The sequence below is a fragment of the Eleutherodactylus coqui genome, chromosome 13 (genome assembly GCF_035609145.1).
Source record: "Eleutherodactylus coqui strain aEleCoq1 chromosome 13, aEleCoq1.hap1, whole genome shotgun sequence".
In the NCBI taxonomy this organism is placed as follows: Eukaryota; Metazoa; Chordata; class Amphibia; order Anura; family Eleutherodactylidae; genus Eleutherodactylus; species Eleutherodactylus coqui.
This window is the reverse complement of record NC_089849.1, coordinates 16,918,471-16,938,563: the sequence shown is the minus strand read 5'-3', so window position 1 is coordinate 16,938,563 and position 20,093 is coordinate 16,918,471. Positions and strand designations below refer to the sequence as shown.

General features: G+C 46.9%; 1 protein-coding gene across 5 annotated transcripts in view; it reads left to right on the top strand.

The window, feature by feature from the left end:
- The first annotated feature begins 15,496 nt into the window (after positions 1-15,496).
- DIDO1 (death inducer-obliterator 1) overlaps positions 15,497-20,093 on the top strand; it is a 67,296-nt gene continuing 62,699 nt past the window's right edge. For all 5 annotated transcript variants that reach the window (XM_066588199.1, XM_066588198.1, XM_066588197.1 and 2 more), the window contains exon 1: positions 15,497-15,619. The gene's annotated coding sequence lies outside the window, so the exon portion shown is untranslated. The remainder of the gene's footprint in view (positions 15,620-20,093) is intronic.

Here is a 20,093-nt window from a genome sequence, read left to right as displayed (position 1 = left end):
ATAGTAATAGTACCCTTAGTAGTGGCTCCAATAGTAATAGTACCCCCATTAGTAGCCCCAATAGTAATGGTACCCTTAATAGTAGCCCTAATAGGTATAGTACCCTTCGTAATGGCTACAATAGTAATAGTACACCCCATTAATAGCCCCAATAGTGATAGTGCCCTCAGTAGTAGCCCTAATAGTAATAGTACCCTTCGTAATGGCTCCAATAGTAATAGTACCCCCATTAATAGCGCCAATAGTAATAGTGCCCTCAGTAGTAGCCCTAGTAGTAATGGTACCCTTAGTAGTTGCTCCAATAGTAATAGCCCCCACATTAGTAGCCCTAATAGTAAGGCTGCATTCCCACGAACGTATATCGGCTCGGTTTTTACGCCGAGCCTATATACGTTGTCCTCGTGTACAGGGGGGAGGATGGAAGAGCCAGGAGCAGGAACTGAGCTCCCGCCCCCTCTCTGCCTCCACTCCACCCCTCTGCACTATTTGCAATGAAGAGAGGTGGGGCGGGGACGGGGCTAATTATCGTAACTTAGCCCCGCCCCCGACCCACCTTCTTTCATTGCAAATAGTGCAGAGGAGTGGAGAGGAGGCATAGAGGGGGCGGGAGCTCAGTTCCTGCTCCTGGCTCCTCCATCCCCCCCCCCCCCCCCTGCAGATGAGGACGACGTATATCAGCTCGGAATAAAAACCGAGCCAATATATGTTCGTGTGAATCCAGCCTAATAGTACCCTTAGTAGTGGTTCCAATAATAATAGTGCCCTTAGTAATGGCTCCAATAGTAATAGTGCCCTTAATAGTGGCTCAAATAATAATAGTGCCCTTAGTAATGGCTCCAGTAGTAATGGTACCCTTAGTAGTGGCTCCAATAGTAATAGCCCCCACACTAGTAGCCCCAATAGTAATAGTATCCTTAGTAGTGGCTCCAATAATAATAGTGCCCTTAGTAGTGGCTCCAATAGTAATTGTGCCCTTAGTAGTGGCTCCAATAATAATAGTGCCCTTAGTAATGGCTCCAGTAGTAATAGTGCCCTTATTAGTGGCTCCAATAGTAATAGTAGCCCCATTAGTAGCCCCTAAAAGTAATAGTGCCCTTAGTAGTGTCTCCAATAATAATAGTGCCCTTAGTAGTGGCTCCAATAGTATTTGTGCCCTTGGTAATGGCTCAAATAATAATAGCACCCTTAGTAGTGGCTCCAATAGTAATAGTAGCCCCATTAGTAGCCCCAATAGTAATAGTACCCTTGGTAGTGGCTCCAATAGTAATAGTACCCCCATTAGTAGCCCCAATAGTAATGGTACCCTTAATAGTAGCCCTAATAGTAATAGTACCCTTCGTAATGGTTCCAATAGTAATAGTACACCCCATTAATAGCCCCAATAGTGATAGTGCCCTCAGTAGTAGCCCTAATAGTAATAGTACCCTTCGTAATGGCTCCAATAGTAATAGTACCCCAATTAATAGCTCCTATAGTAATAGTGCCCTAAGTAGTAGCCCTAGTAGTAATGATACCCTTAGTAGTGGCTCCAATAGTAATAGCCCCCACATTAGTAGCCCCAATAGTAATAGTACCCTTAGTAGTGGTTCCAATAATAATAGTGCCCTTAGTAATGGCTCCAGTAGTAATGATACCCTTAGTAGTGGCTCCAATAGTAATAGTAGCCCCAAAAGTAATAGTGCCCTTAGTAGTGGCTCTAATAATAATAGTGCCCTTAGTAATGGCTCCAATAGTAATAGTACCCTTAGTAGTGGCTCCAATAGTAATAGCACCCCCATTAGTAGCCCCAATAGTAATAGTACCCTTAGTAGTAGCTCCAATAATAATAGTGCCCTTAGTAATGGTTCCAATTGTAATAGTGCCCTTAGTAGTGGCTCCAATAGTAATAGTAGCCCCATTAGTAGCCCCAAAAGTAAAAGTGCCCTTAATAGTGGCTCCAATAATAATAGTGCCCTTAGTAGTGTCTCCAATGGTATTTGTGCCCTTAGTAATGGCTGCAATAGTAATAGTACCCTTAGTAGTGGCTCTAATAGTAATAGTAGCCCCATTAGTAGCCCCAATAGTAATAGTACTCTTAGTAGTGGCTCCAATAGTAATAGTACCCCCATTAGTAGCCCCAATAGTAATGGTACCCGCAATAGTAGCCCTAATAGTAATAGTACCTTTCGTAATGGCTCCAATAGTAATAGTACCCCTATTAATAGCCCCAATAGTGATAGTGCCCTCAGTAGTAGCCCTAATAGTAACCCTTAGTAACCTAATAGTAACCCTTAGTAGTGGCTCCAATAGTAATAGTAGCCCCAATAGTAATAGTGCCCTTAGTAGTGGCTCCAATAATAATAGTGCCCTCAGTAGTGGCTCCAATAGTAAATGTGCCCTTAGTAGTGGCTCCAATAGTATTTGTGCCCTTAGTAATGGCTCCAATAGTAATAGTACCCTTAGTAGTGGCTCCAATAGTAATAGTACCCTTAGTAGTGGCTCCAATAGTAATAGTAGCCCCAATAGTAATAGTGCCCTTAGTAGTGGCTCCAATAGTAATAGTGCCCTCAGTAGTGGCTCCAATAGTAAATGTGCCCTTAGTAGTGGCTCCAATAGTATTTGTGCCCTTAGTAATGGCTCCAATAGTAATAGTACCCTTAGTAGTGGCTCCAATAGTAATAGTACCCTTAGTAGTGGCTCCAATAGTAATAGTACCCCCAATAGTAATGCTACCCTCAATAGTAGCCCTAATTATAATAGTACCCTCTGTAGTGGGATCGATACTAATAGTACCCCCATTAATAGCCCCAATAGTAATAGTGCCCTCAGTAGTAGCCCTAGTAGTAATGGTACCCTTAGTAGTGGTTCCAATAGTAATAGCATCCCCATTAGTAGCCCCAATAGTAATAGTACCCTTAGTAGTAGCTCCAATAATAATAGTGCCCTTAGTAATGGTTCCAATTGTAATAGTGCCCTTAGTAGTGGCTCCAATAGTAAAAGTAGCCCCATTAGTAGCCCCAATAGCAATGGTACCCTCAATAGTAGCCCTTATAGTAATAGTACTCTTCGTAAGGGCTCAAATAGTAATAGTACCCCCATTTATAGCCCCAATAGTAATAGTGCCCTTAGTAGTGTATGGTATAGGGGCGGCCTCTACTGGCCATCATACATCACTGCATTTTGTGTATTTCTCTATGGAGAGTTGTGTATTACTTCCGACTGGATACAGAGATCAGGTGGGATGTCTGGAGGATCGGAGAGATGCATAGGCTCGGTGTATTCAGGATGGAATCGTAGGAGTTGGTGACCGGGTGAGAGTGTGGCAAGCTGGTGAGTGATTTTAGTGCTGCTGAGCCTTGAGAGACTGCACCTCAGGAAGAGAGCGTTTAAAGAGGAGTGAAGAGTCATCTGAGGGAGCCGTGCAAGACGAGTCCTGTTAGAGAGAGCCAGTGGCAGGAGAAAGGAGGCAGCCTATAAGTGAGCATCATAACCGACATCACTCAGAACAAAGCTGCAAGGAGTACAGCTAGAGAGACTGTGCAGCGTGCGAGGAGCGGGCCAACAATCGAGGAGATGGCGGGGAATACAAAGATTATTTCTGTCACAGTGGCTCTACCATCTCCTCCCCGGGGGGCAGCTCGGGACCCATCCAAGTTACTGCTGGGGGAGGTCACAGGGGAATAGTAACCTGGAGTTACCTCAATGTCCTTTGTCACTCGTGACGCCATCGTTCCGTCCTCTGAAGTGAAGCTTGTCGTTGAGAAATAACTTAGTTCATTCACAGGGTTGACTTTTCTGAACAAAACCGTGAAGGTCGGTAATGTCCGTTCACTAAAACTTCCATCACAGTTCAACAACAGGTTGGCACAGATACAGCAAGAGAAGGTGGTGTGACAGGGAGGATGCACTGGGCAATATCTCTCTCCCTCCCCCCCTCCCCGCTCCCTCCTGCTCCCTCCCGCAACACAGTGCTCACCCCTGCCGGCACCCGAATCTTTGCGGGCGAGCAGGCAGGTACTCGGTAAGGACGATACTCGCTTGAGTATTTGTCCTTACCGAGTACGCTCGCTCATCTGTATTGCTCAGCCTTTCCCATGCCTCCACGCACAAGCTGATAGGGTAGTGTCTGTGTGTGGGCTGACTCTCACACAAGGCTCAGACTAGCCGGTCTCCTCACTGCACACTTTGCAAGACCCCTGCTAGACTCGCTTGCAGACTCCAAACTGAAGTGTGTCTCTCCTCTCTCTGACATCCTCACCAACATGTACCTAAAACACAGTCACATTACATACAACATGATACATTTCTCAGACATAACTTAGACGTTAACGCATTCAGTGCTGCAGAGGTGCAATGCACAGCAAATGCATACACATTGAAGACGCTGACAATACGATTGCACAGGACAAGCACATTCAAACTTATGGAGGGACCCCGTTAACTCTGGGGCACTACAACTGCTACAGATAGTTGACATTATCCTGCAGTTTTGTGCAAAGGGGTACCACCCACAGAAGTCTGAAGACGCTTCTCCTACACTACAGTACCAAATATGCTGGAGATACAGATACGTAAGTGAGGTAGGCCTTCAGAAAAAAAACAACATGTCCACATGGAGAGTAACTAAAGAGCAGGCCTGCCAGTTAAAATACACAAGCTCAAGCCAACCCCAGTAGTAATAATGCCTCCAAATGTGGCCTCAATAGTAATAGTGACTCCCTTAGTGGCCTCAATAGTAATAGGACCCCCTATGTTGTGTAGCCACCATGAATTCCTAAAAATAAAATGAGTTGCACAATTAGTAATCAATATCTAGGCCAGGGCTCCGCTTGGATGAGTCGCCAGTCCTGTCCTGTTCAGTTGGGATCTTCATGGTTACTGGACCCTCATCACTGGGCCATGTAAAGGGGCACGCTGGTTAGCTGCATATCTGCCCGAGTAAACTTGGAGAAGTGCAGCTGACCAATGCTAGCTGTACGGAGATGTATGATCCAGCCGCAGCCCCACTTAGTATTGCATTGAATTCAATGGGACCTGTGCCTGCATTATCAACCCAGCCTGCTTCCTGCGCTGTCCATACTGATAGCAATGCCAGAAATCGGCTGACCAGCAGGGATCCCGAGCAGCGGACCCACATGGATCATCTATTGGTGACCTATCCTCAGGATAGAAAAAATCTCAAAAGTCGTGAACAACTCCTTTAACCTCTTAACACTACAGAACAAAGGTTTATCTCCTGGCTGTGGGGTACTTATAAACTTACGTCCTGTGGATGGCGTGGAATCAGAAGCAGAACCCGCGCCATTCCTCAGCGGGAGCTGGCTCTTACTGATAGCCGGCCTCCGGCCGTAATAGGGGAGGATAGATAAGAATAGTGTTCTCTGCTATTTACCCCCTATATGCTGCAATTTATCTAAATTGTGGCATGCCACGGCAACAAAACACCAGATACTAGTGTTCCGGCTTGCCATTGCCTATGATCGCTATTTTAAGCATTAAGGCATTCCAGTACAGAAGTCCATGGATGCATTATCATAGCGAACCGAGCTGTTCTAGTTCAAGTCCCCTACAGAGACATAAAAAAATGTAAAGAAAAATAAAATAATGTAAAAACAAAGCATGCAAACTCCCTCACACTCAAAAACAAAAAAAAACCTTTTTGGGGCATTTTCCCTATTTGTTTATAAAAAAGAATTATATTTGGTAGCATCATATCCAAAATGACTTGTACAATAAGTTGAAAACAATATTTATCCAGTATTTATGTTAACCCTTTAAATGCCGCTGTCAAATCTGACAGCGGCATTTAAATCCGCTGTTCCGGGGTCCCGTACGCCTCCCCCCCGGCGGTAAGATCGAGGGAGCCGTGAGAGTGTCATGGCAGCTCGGGGCCTTCTGGAAGGCCACAGGGCTGTCATGGCAGAATGCCTATCAAGCCGTCCCCTTAGCTTTCAGAACGACGTCTGAAAAAAAAAATAAAGAACACCAGAAATGCGCTTCTTTGGTCACCCTGTTTCCAAGAATCTAATAAATAATAAATCGAATAAAAAGCGATCAAAACTTGTATTTATTTAAAAATGGTACCAACGGTAACTGCAGTACGTCCCACATAAAATGAGCCCTTGCTAAACTACGTCGGCAGAAAAATGAAAAAGTTATTCTGCACAGAAGATGGAGACAGAAAATAGTTTTAAAAAATTAAATATATTTAAATAAATATACAAGTAGTACAGCAAAAAAAACTATATGTTTGGTATTGTAGTAATCATACTGACCCGTAGAATAAAGTTATCATGTCATTTTTGTTGCAGTTTATGCGCCGCAGAAACAAGACGCACTGAAAGATGGCGGAATGTCATTTTTTTTCTATTTCTCTCTACTTGGAATTTTTTAAAAGTTTTTCAGTACATTATATGGTACAATAAATAGTACCATTGAAGAATGCAATTGTCCTGCAAAAAACAACAAGCCGTAATACAGCGACGTCGATGCATAAATAAAGGCATTGCAATTTTTTTAAAGGGTGGAAGGAAAAACGAAAATGGAAAGAAGCAAAAAAGTGTGGTCACTAGGGGGTTAAAGCTCTCATTAGGAGAGCTTTAAACTAGAACAATATGAAAGGCCAGGCAAAAATATACAGGTAATTAATACATTTGAGACCCTCGCTATTAGAAGTGGAAAGAAAGAACAAAGACAAAAAATTCAGAAGACAAGTAGAGGAGCAAGAGACACGGATCACAAACTAACATGTTTTTACACAAATGCACAGAGCATGGGAAACAAACAGGGAGAATTGGAGCTCCTAACACAGGAAGAGAAATATGATGTCATAGGCATCACGGAAACTTGATGGAATGATACACATGATTGGAATACAAGGCTTGAAGGATACAGAGCATGGTAGCTCTGTAGAAAATGTTTGGGTAAGAATACAAGGAGAGAACAACAGAAAGGACACCATGTAGGCATTTACTATAGGCCGCCTGGCCAAGCAGAAGATATGGATGGTATTATTGTACCTTGACACCACTATCTAGTAGAGCTGGAGAGAGCAGTAACAGGCCGGTGACATCCTCCTCAACCTGATTGGCTGCCGAGATGGGTGCCCTGCAGGTCCTGGAAGGTCAGTATGAATATACCCAGGCGCCTGCTGCTGTCCTCCCTGCTGCTGCAATAAGTATTAAAATCCCCGGAGTCCTGCTGCTGTCATCCATGCTGCTGCAGTAACTCTCCCAGGCTCCTCGCGCTGCAGTTCTGTGTTCCCTGCCCTTCTTTCACCTTCCCAACTGATGCTGCTGTAGAACGCCGCTGATCGCCGGTGTCCATGTCGCTACTGTCCCCTTGCGCAGTCCTGCTCATCGCTGCTGTTCTGGTCTCCCCAGCGGCAGTAGTGGCAGCAGGACATGCCGTGTATGGTGATCCAGCGGCGGCACGGCAGTGGAGTGCGGCCCTTCTCCGCTGCAGCTGCTTCTACCTGCTGGCCCTGTGCGTTCTGTCCGGAATGACCGCTTGGCCAGGGAAGGTGGAAATGGCTGCCAGTGGCAAACACATGGCTGCATGCTGTGTAGTGCTTTTTGCCTGCCGTGAACGGTTAGGGTTAGGGATAATTCTCCTGTTAGGCTTACATTTCTAACTGTAAATGGTTCCATGTTAAAGGTGTAACATGAAAGCATTTACTAGTAGTCATATAAGCCTAACAGGAGAATTATCCCTAATCCTAACCGTTCACGGCAGGCAAAATGCACTACACATGCTGCTGCTAGGACCTTAAACAAGACAGCCAATGGGGAGCTAGTGGTGTCACAGGGGCGTTCCTGCATCCAAGCCCTGCCAAACCCCTAGCTTCCTGGTGGTGTCAAGATACAGTAGTACCGATATGGATGAATTCCTTCTACATATGGATGAACACAGAACTTGCACTCATGTTAAAAACAAAGAAAAATATGTTTATCAAATGGAAAGAGGGGGGAATATCTAAAGAAGAATATAATGCAGTCAGCAGGAACTGTAGGGCAAGTGTCAAAGCTAAAGCCAATAATGAATTAAGGCTTGCAACAGAGGCCAAAAGCAATAAAAATCAATTGGGGGGTGGGGGGTATGTCAATAGCAAAAGAAAACTCAAAGATGCTATTGGACGCTTACAAGAGGAAAATGGTGAATTGGTTAAGAATGATGTTAAGAAGGCCGAACTTTTAAATTCCTATTTTGTATGTGTTTTCTCTCTGGAAGGAGATGTAACATCTTCCCTGTGCTATTGGGGGAATAAAAGAATGCAGGCTACCAAAAAAAGAAATAAGGTGGATCCAGGAAACTACAGGCCTGTAAGCCTGACTTCTATACCAGGAAAGATCTTCAAACAAATTATTAAACAGCATGTATGCACGTACTTGGAAAAAAGTTGAGTAATTAACCAGAGCCAGCATGGGTTTGTAACAAACAAGTCATGCCAGATGAATCTAATTTCCTTCTATGACAGAATCACTGACTGGGTTGATCAGGGAAATGCGGTGGATATAGTATATCTTGACTTTAGTAAAGCATTTGACAAAGTATTTCATACCATCCTTATTCAAAAAAATGACCAAATATGGGATTGACAAGGCAACTGTTAGGTGGATTCACAACTGTCTGAGTGATCGTACTCGAAGAGTGGTCATAAATAGCTGCACATCCAAGTGGAAGAATGTATCAAGTGGGGTACCACAAGGCTCTGTCCCAGGCCCAGTGTTGGCCAACATTTTTATAAATGATCTGGAGGAGGGAATTGATGGGAAACTGATCAAATTTGCAGATGACACAAAGCTAGGAGGGATAGCTAACACTAGGGAAGAGAGAGAGGATTCAAAAAGATCTAAAAAAGCGTGAACAGTGGGCGGCGACTAACAGAATGGTATTTAACAAGGAGAAATGCAAAGTTCTACATCTGGGCAAGAAAAATGAAAAAAGCACATACAGAATGGGAGGAATTGGGCTAAGCAGCACATGTGAAAAAGACTTGGGTATACTAATAGACCATAGACTGAACATGAGTCAACAATGTGATGCAGCAGCCAAAAAGGCAAACAAAATTCCAGGATGTATTAAGAGAAGCATAGAGTCTAGATCACGTGAGGTAATTATCCCCTCTCCACTCTTCCTTAGTCAGACCTCATCTGGAATACTGGGTCCAGTTCTGGGCACCCCACTTTAAAAAAGACATACTGGAGCAAGTTCAAAGAAGAGTTACCAAGATGGTGAGCGGTCTGCAAATCATGTCCTATGAGGAATGGTTAAAGGATCTGGGAATGTTAAGCTTTAAAAAAAGGCTGAAAGGAGACTTAATAGCCGTTTACAAATATCTGAAGGGCTGTCACAGTGCAGAGGGATCAGCCCTATTCTCATCTGCACAAGGAAAGACCAGAAGCAATGGGATGAAACTGAAAGGGAGGAGACACAGATTAGATATTAGACAGTAAGAGTGATCAATGAGTGGAACAGGTTACCACGGGAGGTGGTGAGTTTTCCTTCAATGGAAGTGTTCAAACAAAGGCTGGACAGACATCTGCCTAGGATGATTTAGTGATCCTGCACTGAGCAGTGGGATTGGACCCGATGACCCCGGAGATCGCTTATAACTCTACCATCCTATTATTGTAGTAATAATAATATAAATGTGTTTCTTAAAGCAGCCTATGCAAATATATGTATGTATATATTCATATATCCACCTTCATAGAAAATAGCTAGCAGTGAAATGGTTAACTGGTTCATTCTTATGCTGGTATCCTGAAATACACTCCTACACAAGTTCTACAAGGTCCTGAGATGTGTTTCTCATGAGAAACACATCTGTGATGCCCTCCGCTCATAACAGGGGGTGCTACTTCTTATCTATGTCTTGGATTCCTAAGTCCAGGCAGAGATATTGATAGTCTATTCTAGTTGCGTTTCCTAGAAATTACGTGTTCACATAGCAACATATACCTGGGGCGTAAACATATGTTAATCACCAGTGTCATTGCATACTAGGCCAATCATGAGTTGTTATGCATGTAATTGGTGCGTCATATTCAGTATAACTGTATTGTACTTCCTTACAATAAACCAGAAGGGTATGGGGGATCAAGGGGAATACCAAATACATATATTCATGCATGAAGCTTCTCATTATAACCAATTTGGAGCAAACCAGTGAAATCTTCTGGAATATGATTTATTCCTATAACACTATGATTCTATGAAATGCTTATTTTGTTTGTTTTGCCTCTAAAAAAAGGCAAAAAAGTGATCAAAAAAGCCATATATACCCAAAAATAGTACCAATAAAAACTATAGCTCTTTACGTAGAAAACAAGCCCTTATAAAGTTCTGTCCATGAAAAAAATAAAAAAGGACATACGTTTCTTTTTCACATGCGTAATACACGCGTGACAAAAATTTTCAGGTGTTGAGTGGGCCAATAGAAATCAATGGGCATTTAGCACCATATATTATGTGCATAAGGAATGCAACAATGTAGAAAAAAAATCCCCAAACGTTTTTATTGTGCAAAAGTGGAAAAAACATTAAAAAATTATAATACAGTGTTGTCGTAATCGTACAGACCCGCATAAAAAAATGTATCATTTATGTTGCATGATTAATACTGCAAAAAAAAAAACAATGGCAGAATTGATGTGTTTTCTCTCGATGTTCTCAAAAACAAAGTGTATAACATTTTTACGATATGTACCCAAAAATGGTACCAATAAAAGCTAGCCCTCATACGGCCATGCCGATGGAAAAATAAAAAAGTTATGGCTTTTGAAAATGGAGATGAAAATCCCTCAAAAAATTGTTGCGTCCTTTGGGCCAAAATAGACCTTGTCACTTAGGGGTTAAATAAATGCCTGTAGGTTGTGTCCACATTAGTGTCATGGCTTATATTTTTAACACCTTTGACAGATCTATTTCAAACGGATCCCAAAGAATCTTGACAGATCTCTAGGACCTATCGATCCTTTGGAGACTATGCTAATTTTGCCAGTAAAAAGAAGGGAAATGGAGAAGAATTGTGGGAAGGGAGCCGGAGGCTGAATCCACGAGCACCAGAGGAATCCGCCACAAATCCCTAGTGAATCTGCTGCAAAATTTGCATGTGTAACGTGGAATCTGCTGCAGATCTCACCCTTCTGCATTGAAACAGGTGAAATCCATGGTGGAAATCCACAGCAGAAATTGATATAAATTTATGTTCTGTGCGTGGAAAAATCTACAGCATGTGGATGATATTTGTTCAGATTTCATCCACGTCTGGTACTGAAATCCACTGCGGATTTTCCGTGCATGTGTAGTGACCCGAAGTAGTAGTGTGGATGTATGTGAATGACTGTGTGTGTGTCCCTTTAACTGCGTGAGTGACGTGGTTACAAGTCTTGGTGTAGTTAGGGGGTGGAGCTTAGGTAAGAGAGAAGAAAGGAGTTGAGAGAATGTAGTGGGAGGAGGTAGACGTCCCAGCGTGAGGCTGAGGCATTGAATAACGGTTCTTCTGCTACCATGAAAAGAAGAAAAGTAATGTAAGGAGTCTGAGAATAGAGAAGCTCAAGTGAAAACCCCACAGACAGTCTATCAGATAACTGGGACTGAGGACGGTCTATCAGATAACTGGGACTGAGGACGTCTGGAGTTGGGAGGGAAGAGTATCTCCAAGTAAGCGTGTGAAACTAAAAGCGCGAAAAAAAGAATGAAATCTTGTAAAGAAAATGTTATACCTGAAAAGTGTACTACGCAAGTGATTTGTTGGAGAATCAAAGCTGGAGAAGTGTGAGTTAGGCCGCCTGCAGACGAGCGGATCGCCTGCAGAGACGAGCGCGTACTCACCCGTGCGAGATTTCGCGCGGCCAAACCGCGGCCGTCTGCATAGGAGTGCGTATTGTAATGCACTCCTATGCAGGCTTTCAGTGGCGGAAATCCCGCCGCGGGATTTCCGCCCGTGTGCAGGCGGCCTTAAGTACAGCCATGCACCTCCGATTTTTTTTTGAAACTTCACTTTGAACTGTGGACTCCTTATTTTGCGCCGTGCCTAGAAGAGGTGCTGGCGTCACGTGACATTTATGTTAAAAGTCAGCATACTCGCTAAGGACAATTACTCAATCGAGCAAAGCCCTTAGCGAGTATCTCCCCGCTGAGAGGTGAGTTGCGGCAGTGAGCAGGGGGGAGCGGGGGGGGGGGGGGGGGGAGAGAGAGAGAGATCTCCCCTCCGCTCCTCCCCGCTCTCCGCCGCCGGCAGCCGAATCTATTTTTACGAGCGGGCAAGTACTCGCTAAGGGCAATGCTCGATCGAGTAATTGTCCTTAGCGAGTATGCTCGCTCATCTCTAGTCAGGAACATCATAAGCCTTGATGCTCCTTTCGTGTTCACTGCGCGCGTGACCAAGCTAGGCCATGCTGACGCCACTGTTGGGAGAGATCATGGAGCCACCCATCTTAGTCTCCCTGCGGTCTTCCGCGCAACGGTGGGCCTCCCGCTCGGGCTGCCACCCATGAATCACATTGAAAACCTGCAGTATTTCTGGTACATGTGGATGTACCCTAAGGCTAGGACTACATAGCGACCTTGATCGCACAGCCAAAAATATTTTAAAGGGAACCTGTCACCTGCCTAAAGCACCATAAACTAAGTTATGGTACTGTTAAGGCAGTTGACAGGGAGTCGCCCGTTTCCTTGTTCCCGTGGTGCCCGCTGCTGAAGTCTGTGTGGTGGATAAAAATCTGACTCTTTCCAGAGTCCCCTGTGTGTGCTCTCCCATAGACTTGTATAGCAGAGAGCGCGCATGGCAATCTGAAAAAGAGTCCAATTTTTGTCTGGTGTGCAGACTTCGGCGGCGAGCACCGCGGGAACAAGTAAGCGGGTGAGTATAAAAAATGCATCACCCGGCTCCTTGTCACCTCACCTAACAGCACCATAACTTAATTTTTGGTGCTTTAGGCAAGTGACAGGTTCCCTTTATGTGTGTGCGACTAAGGGTTTATAACACCCATCTTTTATGCGGACATTAAAATTATTATTTGTTTGCAGCACATCCTTTTGTGTGAACGGGGAATGTGCTGCCGGCAATAATGCAAACTGTATGGGAAGGATTCATCGAAGGTAGGATTATTGGGTCAAACATATGGCGCGCAACCCCCCCCCCCCCCACACACACACACTTCTATGGGGCCCTTGGTGTGCAAATCCGCATAAAATAAAACAGGTTCTATCTTTTTACGTGTGCAAGTAATGCATGCAAAAAAAGAAACGGGAATAAACCCATTGATATAAATGGGGTCTATTCTCTGAGTATTGCATTTTTTGCATGTGTAAATACGCCCATGTGAAGGAGCCAGTAGGCGGTACTGGTGTATCTTGTCTCCACCAGAAGAATGGGTGGAGACTAAATGCGCGCCCACAATCAACACCCATAACTTTATTGGCTGGGCAGGAGAATGGTTGCCCATCATCTCCCCTCCCGCCTCGTGTCACTCACCCCCCCACTGCTCTCCTTTGTCCCCTTCCCGGCTCCTGCGCTATCAGTCTCCTTGCTGTCATCACATACTGCAGCCATTATGCGCGGCCAGCAGGCGAGGAGACTGACAGCGGCTGACCAACTGCGCAGGAGCAGGGAGTGGTGAAGGCATAGCGCCGGGGCCAGTGACAGGTGAGGGGATGGAAGTCTGTAAGCGGCGTACACGTTGCAGCGCTGATGGGAGGCTGATGGGGAGAGTTTCAATGGGGGATGCACTGCCTTACAGCCAGTAGGCGACTACTTCCAGGAGGGAAGATGATGTTACAGATGGAATGGTGGGGGGAGAGAATGACAGTGATGGAGGCGGTAGGGCAGATGGCAGAGAGCACTGGAGAGCTGAAGCCAGCAAGGGAATAATGAGAGAGCAGCAAGAAAAGTTACTTACAGGGTTCCTAGCAGCGAGAGCGCACATGGCACCACAGCGCGGAGAGAGTGACAGGGTCAGCAGCAGCGGAGATGGGATGTTGCAGCCGAGAAGATGATAGGCACCCATTCTCCTGCCTAGCCAATCACGTTGTGGGCGTTGGTTCTTGGCGTGCATTCTGTCTCCACCCATTCTTCTGGTGGAGACAAGATATACCAGTACCCCCTTAGGCCTCATGCCCACAGCCGGGTCGGATTCCAACTGCGAAATATTGCAGCGGAATCAGACTCGGTAACCCCCAGAGACCCTATACTCACCTCTCCGTATCTGGCGTGAGCGACTCGGGCGGCATGCGTGCGCAGTGCAGCCCATGACGCGCCAGTGGTGGGCGGTGACGTGATTTCCCACGATATTGCCTCTGTGCTCACAATGGAAATATCGCAGGACGGACGGCTCCCATTGACTGCAATGGAAGCCGTCTGTACGATTTTATGAACTAATTAGAACATGCTGCGATTCTCCCCCACAAGCGGAATTGAAAGAAGCCGTAAAAGACAGTAATGCGTGGAGGACATTGATCCATGAGTGAGCGAGGGTCGGGTGCGACTGAACGGATCATCATCATCATCAAAAACACAATTACGATGATGAGGATCTGACGCCGGAGCAGAAAGATTACGGATGTGTCGTAAAAAACACTATCGCCTACATTTCATAATATGTATCTATATTACGGACGTGTTTTTATACGCTCGTCTGAAACCCGCCTTTGGCCGCCTGCGCACGAACAGGTCAGATTCCGCATGCAAGAGGCCTCAGCCGAATCTGATGCTGTGCCTGGCGACGACCCGCTCTTTTCCTCTTCTTCATCTATACTGCGGATGGCTGCGGCGAGCCGCCGTCGGACGTGTGTGGTACAGATTTTAAAAAAATGTTTATTTAGGTGATGACGTGGAATCCGCGACCTTTCTGCAATGTCCATTGCTGCGGGTCGTAGGGTATCCATTGACTTCAATGGAAGCACACCGCACAAAAACGGAACATGCTGCGATTTTTCCTCTGCTCGCGGAAACCACGAGCGTGCAGGAAGAAGCGTTTTCATAGCATGTAACGAACGGTTATTGCTGAGGATCCGCGGGCGCCGACTGTGGACTCCACAATGCAGGCGTCCCTACTGTGCTGGGAGAGGTTAGCAGGAAGCCGCACTACATATTACGGTTTGCGTACGCCTTGTTATAACTTTACATTCTGCGCAGACGCCAGGAATATCTCCGATGTTTACAACTGTACAGCATAGGCTCCCACATTAAACGTATGTATGATATATATTTTTGTGGGTTCCCTATCTATGTGGCCATATAGTCCCTGCCACCATTCTTTACGCAATTAGGCGTTTGGGCAAGCTGAGTAGCAGACCTAGCGTCACCCAACTTTCCTAGAAACAGAGCTAATACCAAGTCATTGTATGATAATGTGACAGGGAATTAATACTGGACATGTTTTCATTTGGGGTGCAAACATATGAGGCGATTTCCACAGCGCATGCGCAATAGGCACCGGCCGCCATTTGCCCTGTACATCCTTGCTACTGTTTTCAGGAGCAAGTAGTGTTTCCGCGCATGCGCGTTACAGTCACCAGCAGAGGGAGCAGTTGGCACTTCCTCTAGCAACCCGTGCAGTCGAGCCGCAGAAACCCCGCGGATGAGCAGCTAATGGCGGCGAATGTTGTGTGAAAGACTCCTCGACTTCGTGAGGTGAGCGGGCTGCAGCCGAGGGAGGGGGCGCAGAGCGGAGACTCTAGGAGACCCTCCGAGCAATCCCGGCACGTTTGAGGGGAGATGTTTGTGTGGTAGGACGGAGCGGGGAGCCGCCCTGAGGAGAGGACGCGGGGCGGGATGTGGGAAGACAAAATGGACGACCGTCGTGTGAGGCGGAGGCAGCGGGGAAGGTCAGTTAGGAAACCGCCGGAGGAGGGATTGAGGTAGGAAGTGTGAGGGGACGGCGCCGGGTGTGAGGTGAGGGGACGGCGCCGGGTGTGAGGTGAGGGGACGGCGCCCCGAAAGGCCCTTTGTCGGGTGTTTTGGGTCGCACCGTGTTGTGGGTGAGGTAATGGGGGTCACTTGGATGGAATTGCGGTGCATTAGATGAGGCTCTCTTATATTAGGGCCACACGGCGGTTTTGGTCGTGACGAATGTCGCGCAGCAACATCACAATGCGATTGAATGTAAAGGGCTTGTCCGGTTACTGTAGGGCTGAAGGGGTTAAAATAAACTATAACCCGCCTCGCTGTGGTCCCGGTGGTGGCTGTGAGCGTTGGTGTCACGGGAACGCATCGTGGCATCGGCATACGCCGCCAGGAGTTCAGGATTGCAGCGGTCACCTGAGGTTCTGTGACGTCAGCGATCACAACCACTGGGATCACAGCGGGGTGCAGCACCGGAGCCGTATGTGTTAGTTTAGTAGTTTCAAAATACTAAGGACGATCTGTCTGCCTGAGTGGGTTTGTGAGTGACTTGCATGCTCCGCCCCATATCACGTGGCGGGGATGTCACAGGTCCTGTGCGCACATGGCGGTTGTCCGGCTAGGTGCTCGTTAATATTCCATAGCAACTAAGGCCACGGGGGGGGGGGGGGGGGGGGGGGTTGGGGTTGTGGTTGTAGTAGTCCGCCCATAATCTGCACAAGGATGGAGGACCTGTGATGGCATCACTGTCATGTGATAAGGGGCAGAGCCTGTAAGTCATTCACTCAGGATGAGCATCACTGTCATGTGATCAGGGGAGGAGCATGGCGGTAATGTGAACCCAGGTCATTCATCTCCTGTGCTGCTTCTGATCCCTGTTGTATGGGAAAAACAGTGTAGCAGAGCTGTGTGTGTGTCGTGCGTGTAGCAGAGCTGTGTGTGTGTCGTGCGTGTAGCAGAGCTGTGTGTGTGTCGTGCGTGTAGCAGAGCTGTGTGTGTGTCGTGCGTGTAGCAGAGCTGTGTGTGTGTCGTGCGTGTAGCAGAGCTGTGTGTGTGTCGTGCGTGTAGCAGAGCTGTGTGTGTGTCGTGCGTGTAGCAGAGCTGTGTGTGTGTGTCGTGCGTGTAGCAGAGCTGTGTGTGTGTGTCGTGCGTGTAGCAGAGCTGTGTGTGTGTGTCGTGCGTGTAGCAGAGCTGTGTGTGTGTGTCGTGCGTGTAGCAGAGCTGTGTGTGTGTGTCGTGCGTGTAGCAGAGCTGTGTGTGTGTGTCGTGCGTGTAGCAGAGCTGTGTGTGTGTGTCGTGCGTGTAGCAGAGCTGTGTGTGTGTGTCGTGCGTGTAGCAGAGCTGTGTGTGTGTGTCGTGCGTGTAGCAGAGCTGTGTGTGCGTGTCGTGCGTGTAGCAGAGCTGTGTGTGCGTGTCGTGCGTGTCGCAGAGCTGTGTGTGCGTGTCGTGCGTGTCGCAGAGCTGTGTGTGCGTGTCGCAGAGCTGTGTGTGCGTGTCGCAGAGCTGTGTGTGCGTGTCGCAGAGCTGTGTGTGCGTGTCGCAGAGCTGTGTGTGCGTGTCGCAGAGCTGTGTGTGCGTGTCGTGCGTGTAGCAGAGCTGTGTGTGCGTGTAGCAGAGCTGTGTGTGCGTGTAGCAGAGCTGTGTGTGCGTGTCGTGCGTGTAGCAGAGCTGTGTGTGCGTGTCGTGCATTGCGCCACCAGAAACACTGGTACTATAATTTCCTAATAATTACTAGTAGCCCTACTGAAGTGGAGTCGTCCGGTAACCGTAGAACCCCTGTAATGTAGTCGCAGGCACCGCAGCGTCGTGGTTGCAAATAATCTGAGTCTTTACTAGAAATGTTTATTGGGAATATAGGGGCATAAGAGGTTGTTCCAGGCTGGTTGGTAGAGGTCAGTCAGGTGACTCCACTCTCTTAGGTCCCGTGTGGCCGAGTACAAGTAGTACAAGGTGTTGTTGATTGTATGGCCAGCAGTTTCAATATGTGCCGCTGGGGAAAAAATACCTCCCACTCGTCTCACTGAGCAGCGGTTGCTTCTGTATAAAGGCACCATGATTATCACCGGGACGGCTTCTGGGCCTGACGGTTGTCCTGTAGAAGGGCTCTTACTTCAGTGATCCTTTTCAGGTGCTCTATTTTTTTATTTTTTGTGCTATATTCGCCCATGTCACAGGAAGGAGTAGAACATGCAATGTCCGCGGTCACCGCAGTGCGTACGTGTGCCGTCTGGTGTGAGTGCATTCTGTTTATCATCATCACATCAACTGGTTCATCAGAGAAAAAAGGGGAGCAAACCGGTTCAGGGACTAAAATTAAAACGTAACCTTTTGATGTATGTTAAAATCAGTCTATAAAATCCTATAATCTCCTTATATTACCCTATTTTATTTATTCACTAACATAGCACCCACCCCAAAAAAGGCTTCCTGTGTAAACGCTCTGCATGAGCGCTGATGACCTTAGCGGTGACGTCGGCGCTCCTGCAGTCGTTTAAATGACTGGGCTCCTGTGAAGCGGCCGTTATCAATCCCAACTTACTGAATACACCTCTTCTTCCATCAATTCCTGAGCTTGTGGAAGTGTGAAATCATCTGCATGTGTTTTGGTTCCTTCGTGATTTTTGGTTTAGAATTGATCCCATCTTGTCTGTTGTGGCCCTGTAGCAGAGGCGGCGGCTCTGCCCTTTGTCAGTAGTGTAGCAGGCTGAACCTAAATTGATTGTCATTGGCGGCGTGCCCAGTTCAGTTTGCATTCTGGGTAACGGTTGTCCTAGTGGATTGTACATCATAATGAGCTCACATGCTGACTGTACACTTGCTTACAGGATTACGTTTGATTAGAAGTGACATTAGTACCTGGTATTAGAGGACCTGTCTACACCAGTCTAGTCAGTTTCAGTAAATGGTTGCGCTCCCTATACACAATCATTCTAGAGCGTCTTTTCTTATACCTGTGTTCTACTGTTGCTCTTTTATGAGCGTATGCTTTTCTGTACGCATATCAGTGTATTTTAATATAGTGTTGGCGCATATAAGGCATGTTGATTTGCGAGCGGAAAACACAGAATGAAGCTGCTAATTAGACAGAGTTCCAAATATGTTGAAACTTCTTGCGCTATTAGGTCCAATGTCCACGGGCGGATTTGATTTGCGGAATCCGCGCAGGAGATCCGCAAATCAAGCCACCCATAGAGAAGCATGGGGGTTTGCAAATGGATTTAAGCATGCAGATTTGTTTCGCGGACCATTTTTGTGTGGTTCCCACACGGACGGCTTCCATTGAAGTTGATAGAAGCCGTCTGATCCACGGCCCGTCCGCAGCCGACGCTGCAAAAGAGCCGCGGAAAAGCAGGAAATGTTAAAAAAAAAAATCTGTACTGCGCATGTACAGATAACCCAAAAGTGGGGAGGTCCGTGCGGATGCTGCCGACTTCCCGCACAGGTACGCAGGGTCCTCGGTCGCGGGCAGAGTGGGGTTCCGCTGTTGGATATCACCCGCCTGTGGTCATTGGGCCTTAAAGGGGTTGTCCCGCGATAGCAAGTGGGGTTCAGCACTTCTGTATGGCCATATTAATGCACTTTGTAATATACATCGTGCATTAAATATTGGCCATACAGAAGTTATACACTTACCCCCTCCGGTGCTGGCGTCCCCGTCTCCATGGCGCCGACCAAAGCTGCCTTCTCCCTGGATTAGACGCGCTTGCGCTGTCTGCCCTCTTCTGTCCGGCTCCGGCGTGCTCGCGCCGCAGAGGTCTTCTGCGCATGCGCAGAAGACCTGTGCTGCGAGAGCACGCCGGAGCTGCCCCTTCAGCGCAAGCGCATCTAATCCAGGGAGAAGGCAGTTGGGGTCGGCGCCATGGAGACGGGGACGCCAGCCCCGGAGGGGGTAAGTGTATAACTTCTGTATGGCCAATATTTAATGCACGATGTATATTACAAAGTGCATTAATATGGCCATACAGAAGTGTATAACCCCACTTGCTATCGCGGGACAACCCTTTTAAGTAGTGTTTCATGCATCTCCTAGTGTATTAAGGCCCATTTACACGAAGCGATGATCACTTAAAAAGCGCTCGTTTGAGCGATAATCGTTGCGTTTAAACGCACGGCCATCGTGCACTGCTAGCTGATCGTTAAATTCAGTCCAACCTAAAAATCGTTGTTCAGCCTTATCAGCGGTTCTCCATAGGTAGTGCTGATAGCATTGTTTCCCGCTAGAGAACAAAGTAACTGAATGCAGATAGGAGCCCTTTGGGCTATT